This window comes from Bos indicus x Bos taurus, chromosome 21 (genome assembly GCF_003369695.1).
Source record: "Bos indicus x Bos taurus breed Angus x Brahman F1 hybrid chromosome 21, Bos_hybrid_MaternalHap_v2.0, whole genome shotgun sequence".
Classification (NCBI taxonomy): Eukaryota; Metazoa; Chordata; class Mammalia; order Artiodactyla; family Bovidae; genus Bos; species Bos indicus x Bos taurus.
In genome coordinates, this window is record NC_040096.1 from 50,627,767 (window position 1) to 50,635,694 (window position 7,928).

General features: G+C 38.8%; 1 pseudogene; it reads left to right on the forward strand.

Annotated features, from left to right (window-relative positions):
- Positions 1-6,359: 6,359 nt before the first annotated feature.
- On the forward strand, positions 6,360-7,393 carry LOC113879603 (annotated as a pseudogene).
- Positions 7,394-7,928: the final 535 nt, after the last annotated feature.

The following is a 7,928-nucleotide window of genomic DNA, read 5'->3' on the forward strand; positions in this document are numbered from 1 at the left end:
TTTTAATTTCAAATTGCCCTATTCTAAATCATATTTACGTTAGAATATTTTTAGAAGTTCACTTTTTGGCTTTATTTTAGAGATAGTATCAATTTGGTATAACATAGTATCTCAGATATTTCTTGGACTTTTCTTTGAAAATAAATGAGGAAATACAGTTATTTCTAAATTTTTAAAATAAGTTTATTTGGTTTTGTTATTATATTTAGTAGCAGTTTCTGATTGTTTTCCAGATATATGAATACATTTTGATAATCTAGAAAAATTCAAGTGAATATTATTAATATAGTAATGTGAAATATACACAAATCTTCTGATATATACAGACATTAGAAACCCATATCAGTACAGATGTTGGCCGTGATTGTCAACTGATAGCTATATGGTTTGGGGTTCTTTTGGGCTGAGCCAACTAAATGAGTCACCTGAATTCTAATCTACTGTATAAGATATACATGGTCCTCAAAAGTGAGCACATATATCAATAAATATAATTATTAGTAATTATATTGGAATTTTCCTGCTCATCCCGTGGTTAAGACTTCACACTTCCCTTACAGCTAATGGGTGTTCCATCCCTGGTCAGGGAACTAAGATTTCACATGCCTCCTTGTGTGGCAAAAAAAATGATAACATGTGCAATAGTCCAATATGAGATCTATTTTTCTAAGTGTAGTTTTTCATATATATGTTTACCTCCATATTTCTAATGAAGCAGGTCATGAATATAAGCAGTGATTAGAAAGCCTAAGATAACTGTCTTCAACATTCCTCTCATTTTCCCATTGAAATTAATAGGATAATGTGTGGTGACAGTACAAGTCAAAAGGAATTGTACAATTGTTTTACTAAATGGATCAGATGAAAGTTGTGATCAGGTGCCCTAATGGGTCAGATGGTAAAGCATCGGCCTGCAATGACGGAGACCCAGGTTTGATTCCTGGGTCGGGAAGATCCCCTGGAGAAGGAAATGGCAATCCACTCCAACACTCTTGCCTGGAAAATCCCATGGATGGAGGAACCTGATAGGCTACAGTCAGTGGAGTCACAAAGAGTCAGACACAACTGAGCAACTTCACTTTCACTTTACTAAATGGATCAGATGAAATTTGTGATCAGGTGCAGCCTTTTTACTTGGTTTGCTTCAGTTTTGCCTCTGCTTGCCTTTCAGCAACTAAATGTGATTGGTAGCCAAATTTCTCTTTTGTTCAATTTCATTTTACGGAAATTCTAGGATCATGGATGATTTCCAGTGTGTAGAGACATGATTATAAAATAATAGGAATATTTAACTTATTAAAATGTTCTTCAGTTCAGTTCAGTCACTCAGTCGTGTCCAGCTCTTTGCAACCCCATGAATCGCAGCATGCCAGGCCTCCCTGTCCATCACCAACTACTGGAATTCACTCAAACTCATGTCCATCAAGTTGATGATGCCATCCATCCATCTCATCCTCTGTTGTCCCCTTCTCCTCCTGCCCCCAATCCCTCCCAGCATCAGTCTTTACCAATGAGTCAACTCTTCCCATGAGGTGGCGAAAGTACTGGAGTTTCAGCTTTAGCATCATTCCTTCCAAAGAAATCCCAGGGCTGATCTCCTTCAGAATGGACTGGTTGGATCTCCTTGCAGCCCAAGTGACTCTCAAGAGTCTTTTCCAACACCACAGTTCAAAAGCATCAATTCTTCGGTGCTCAGCTTTCTTCACAGTCCAACTCTCACATCCATACATGACTACTGGAAAAACCATAGCCTTGACTAGACTGACCTTTGTTGGCAAAGTAATGTCTCTGCTTTTGAATATGCTATCTAGGTTGGTCATAACTTTCCTTCCAAGGAGTGAGCATCTTTTAATTTCATGGCTGCAGTCACCATCTGCAGTGATTTTGGAGCCCCCAAAAATAAAGTCTGCCACTGTTTCCACTGTTTCCCCATCTATTTCCCATGAAGTGATGGGACTGGATGCCATGATCTTCATTTTCTGAATGTAGAGCTTTAAGCTAACTTTTTCACTCTCCTCTTTCACTTTCATCAAGAGGCTTTTTAGTTCCTCTTCACTTTCTGCCATAAAGGTGGTGTCATCTGCATATCTGAGGTTATTGGTATTTCTCCCAGCAATCTTGAGTCCAGCTTGTGCTTCTTCCAGCCCAGCATTTCTCATGATGTACTCTGCATATAAGTTAAATAAGCAGGGTGACAATATACACCCTTGATATACTCCTTTTCCTATTTGGAACCAGTCTGTTGTTCCATGTCCAGTTCTAACTGTTGCTTCCTGACCTGTATATAGGTTTCTCAAGAGGCAGGTCAGGTGGTCTGGTATTCCCATCTCTTTCAGATGTTCTTAGAAATTGTTAATTATATAAAACCCATTAAATTAACCATCATTTGTTGTCCTTCCCAAATGTTACATTTTTATTCAATGAAGTTTCAATTGATTAAATATTTTCGGTATTCTCTCCTTGAAAATGTTCCCAAAAGATATGAATAGAACACAGAATTTATTGTATTTTTATATCTCTAACGGGAAAATTATTATTCCTCATTGTTAATTTATTTTTTTTAGTAATTTTGCATTCTTGTTCAGTCTCTAAGTCATGTCTAACTCTTTGCAACACCATGAACTGCAGCATGCCAGCTCCCCTGTTCTTCACTGTCTCCTGGAGTTTCCTCAAACTCATGTCCATTGAATCAGTGGTGCTATCCAACCATCTCATCCTCTATTACCCCCATTTCCTTCTGCTCTTAATCTTTCCCATCATCAGGATCTTTTCCAATGTGTCGGCTCTTTGCATCAGGTGGCCTAAGTACTGTAACTTCAGCTTCAGCATCAATCCTTCCAATGAATATTCAGAGTTGATTCCCCTTAGAGTTGAATGGTTTGATTTCCTTGTTATCCGAGGGACTCTCAAGAGTCTTCTCCAGCACCACAGTTTGAAAACATCAGTTCTTCAGTGCTCAGCCTTCTCTACGGTCCAAATCTCACATCCATGCATGACTATACAGACATTTGTGGGCAAAGTGATGTCTGCTTTTTAATATGCTCTCTGGGATTGTCATAGTTTTGCTTCCAAGAAGCAAGCATCTTTTAATGTCATGGCTGTAGTCACCATCTGCAGTGATTTTGGATTCCAAGAAAATAAAATCCTTCACTGCTTCCACTTTTTTTCCAGAAAGTGATGGGACCAGATGCCATGATCTTAGATTCTAAATGCTGAGTGTTCAGCAAGGTTTTTCCACTCTCCTCTTACATCTTCATCAAGAGGCTCTTTAGTTCCTTTTTACTTTCTGCCATTAGATTGGTACCATCTGCCTATCTGAGGTTGTTGATATTTCTCTCAGAAATCTTGAATCCAGCTTGTGATTCATCCAGCCCAGCATTTCAGACAATGTATTCTGCATAGAAATTAAATAAGCAGGGTGACAGTACATACCCTGGTCATCTTCCTTTCCCAGTTTTGAACCAGTCAGTTGTTCCATGTCCGTTTCTAACTGTTGCTTCTTAACTTGCAAACAGATTTCTCAAGAGACAGGGAAGGTGATCTGGTAGCCCCATCTCTCTAATAATTTTCCACAGTTTGTTGTCATCCACACAGTCAAAGGCTTAGCAGAGTCAATGAAGCAGCAGTAGAAGTGTTTTTCTGGAATTACTTTGCTTTCTCCATGATCCAACCAATGTTGGCAATTTGGGCTCTGGTTGGTCTACCTCTTCAAAACCCAGTTTGTACATCTGGAAGTTCTCAGTTCATGTACTGCTGAAGCCCAGCTTAAAGGATATTGGGCATAAACTTGCATATGAAATGAACATGATTGTACAGTAGTTTGAACATTCTTTTCATTGCCCTTCTTTGGGATTGGAATGAAAACTGACCTTTTCTTGTCCTGTGGCCACTGCCAAGATTTTCAAATTTGTGGACATATTGGGTACAGCCTTTAACAGCATCATCTTTTAGGGTTATAAATAGCTCAGTTGGAATTTTGTCACCTCCACTAGCTTTGTTTATAGTAATACTTCCTAAGGCCCACTTGACTTCACATTCTAGGATACCTGACTCTAGGTGAGTGACCACACCATCATGGATATCCAGGTCATTAGTAATTTCCTTGTATAGTTCTTCTGTGTATTCTTGCCACCTCTTCTTAATCTCTTCTACTTCTGTGTTTTACCATTTCTGCCCTTTATCATGCTCATCCTTGCATGAAATGTTCCCTTGATATCTACAATTTTCTTGAAGAGGTCTCTATTCTTTCCCATTCTATTTTTTTCCTCTAACTCTTTGTGTTGTTCATTTAAGAAGTCCTTCTTATTGCTCCTTCCTATGAATTTGAAAGTTGGTCATTCAGTCGTGCCCAACTATTTGTGACCCTGTGGACTGTAACCCACCAGGCTCCTCTGTCCCTGGAATTCTCCAGACAAGAATACAGGAGTGGGTTGCCATTTCCTTCTCCAACTTGCTTTGAAATCCTGATTCATTAACACTTTCTGTCAATGAAAGTTTTAGTCACTTAGTCATGTCCCACTCTTTGTGATGTCATGTCTGGAGCCCACCATGGAATTCTCTCTGTACCTGGAATTCTCCAGGCAATAATACTGGAATGGACTGCCGTCCTCCAGGGGATCTTCCTGACCCAGGGATCAAACCTGTGTCTCCTGCATTGCAGTCAAATTTCTTTACCATCTGAGCCATCTGGATTCTTAACCATTGGCCCTTTCTGTCAGTATCTTATGCTAAAAGTAAATCCAGATTATTCAAGTATCCATTATACATGGGAAACATTTAAACTATACCAGATTGATCTGTCATAACATGCCTTGATGCCTTCCTAGTAAAGTCTGGAACCAGACTACTTGTGTTTCAATCCTTGTTCTACCATTTGCTGTCACCTTAGAAAGCATTTTACCAAACTCCTTCAGTACTATCTGTAAGGTGTTAAAGTGAAAAGCTATATCAGTTATGATATTGACCTGAGAATTAAATATTTTATCTAATTGTTTAGCATATAATCTTTTAAAAATGATATAGTTTACTCTTTTTTGTTGATTTTTCTGCCCCAGACTATATGTTTAGGTGATGCAAATTATTTTAGATTTGGTCTTATCAGAAATAATTATTAGCAATGTAAATACTAATTTCTAAAAAAACTTAATTCTCTCAAAAGCAAATAAAAATGACATTTAAAATTTCCTTTTGTTAATGTTTATTCTGTAACTTTCCTATATTAACTTGAAAGAGGAAAAGCATCACTTTATCTCATTGTTTCTGCCTCATGAACATTGAGTTTAAGAAAAGAGAAAAATAATTTGATACTGATTGCAGATTTTCTAGTGATTCATTTCACTGATTCAGCACGCTTGTCGGATAATAATCACATATTTATTTTCTGTTTGCAAATTTTACAATAGAGTTGTCTCAGTACTCTACATGAGACAATTCCATATTATAAATGAATTTAAGCAAGCATGTTGAATCACACTTGTTCTTTTTTTCTTTTATTTATTCATTTACTTATCCAATAGAGGGAAATAAAACTCACAATACCTGTCCACGGTGCATTACAATGGTTGGGTTACTAGATTTTATCAAAGGTCTTTACTCTGACATCATTCTAGTAACTGTGTTCTTCCCTCAGAATCAGAGTAAAGTCAAGAGATAATAGTCCTTCAGTTACATGGTTTTCAGTGTGCTGATAACCTTTCATTTCAGCTAGATTGTTGAGAACTAAAAAAAGAAAAAAGAAATTCAGAACACAGATTCACTTTACAGATATCCTTTTGGGAAAATTAGAAATATATCTCATATATTTTGCTTTATTGACTAGCCTTTGACTGTGTGTATCACAATAAATAGTGGAGAATTCTGAAAGAGGTGGGAATACCAGACCACTTGACTTGCCTCTTGAGAAACCTGTATGCAGGTCAGGAAACAACAGTTAGAACTGGCCATGGAACAACAGACTGGTTCCAAATAGGAAAAGGAGTACGTCAAGGCTGTATATTGTCACCCTGATTATTTAACTTATATGCAGAGTATATCATGAGAAATGCTGGGCTGGAGGAAGCACAAATTGGAACACAGATACATGTAGAAAAAGTGATTAAGATATGCTTTCAAACTGTGATGCTGGAGAAGACTCTTGAGAGTCCCCTGGGCAGCAAGGAGATCAAATCAATCAATCCTAAAGGAAATCAAGCCTGAATATTCATTGGAAGGACTTATGCTGAAGTTAAAGCTCCTATACTTTGGCTACCTGATGTGAAGAGCCATCTCATTGGAAAAGACCCTAATGCTAGGAAGGATTGAGAGCAGGAGGAGAAGTGGGTAACAGAGGATAAAAGTAGTTGGATGGCATCACCACCACAATGGATGTGAGTATGAGCAAACTCTAGGAGACAGTGAAGGACAGGGACGCCTGGAGTGCTGCAGTCCATGGGGTTGCAAAGAGTAGGACACGACTGAGCAACTGAACAGCAACACAGAGAGTGAACAGGCATTGGGAGAACAGCAGGAAGAAAGTGCTGAGGGTGGGAGTATGCAAGCTATGTGGTGTGTGAGTCACGCTAGGGCAGCTGCCTCTGGGCAGTGTTGAGATACCTCTAGTCCCTTTGATCCTACCCACCCTCTCCACCACCAAAAGATTGAGTCTTTCAGAGAGTGGGTTACCAATGAGGCAGAATACTTGGTGGAATACTTTTCCTCAAAGATGTTATAACCTGTCAGTTTTTTGAAGGAACCAATCCTAAACATTCATAACCTAACTCAGATCCACTCAGACCTGAGTCTGTGGTCCCTGGCCCTGTTTTAGTCACCAATAGCCACAATGGACTGGAAGAACCCACATCCAAGTAACGGAGATTGAGTGAGTGTGAAGAAGCCTTCCATGGAACCAGGGTGTTTGTGGTGCATGGGATGCTAAAAAGCAACCAGCAATTAGTGGACATTTTTGAGAAAGTGAAACCTAAGATCTGGCTGCTGATCCTGAAATGTGACATGACAAAAATGTGGGTACAGCTCCTAACTCCTAGGATATATGATGGGAATGACTTTGGGGTATATATTCAGGAGAAGACAGTTACAGAACTAAGAATGTTGAGAGCTGCATCTCATCTGAATCAATTTCTAGATATTATGTTACAAGAGCCAAATCAATTTTCAAAATAGCTAAATATCCCCGTATAGAGGACTTTCCTCCTGAACCATGACAGAGATTGATGAGAAAGAATATGACAGCCTTCAACTCATCATATTAGAGCTAAGGAATCAGTATGTCACTTTACATGACATGATCCTGAAAAACATCAAAAAGATCAAATGCAGAGACTCTGTACCAAGGCCAAGGCCAGGGAACTTTGTGAGTCTGGCTCAAGACCCAACATCACCTTGGTCTGTTACATGACTATGAAAATGGGGCAACTGGCTGGAAATAGTAGTCATAGTTCCCTGTGTTTTTAGTTGGAGTCTAATGAGACTCTCATGTAGTTCTGTGACAGCCTCATCTCTTTCTGCAGGCCTCAGTGCCTGCGTACTAAGTCATTTTGTCATGTCCCACTCTGCAACCCTATGGGCTTCAGCCTGTCAGGCTCCTCTATACATGAGATTTCCCAGGCAAGGATAATGGAATGTGTTGCCATTTCCTTTTCCAGAGGATATTCCAACCCAGGGATCAAACCCACATCTCCTGCATTGGCAGACAGATTATTTACCACTGAGCCACCAGGGAAGCCCTATCTTAAGCCAGTAGGGAAATGCATATTTAACCATAGTGAGTTATAAATATACATCTATTAGAATGTCTATAATTAAAAATAATGACAAAACTAAAGACTGACAAGGATATGGAAAACTAGATTGCTCATATGTTTCTGAAGGAAATATAAAATGGTTCAGTTGTTCCATAAAACAGATTGGCAATTTCTTAAAAACCTAAACAA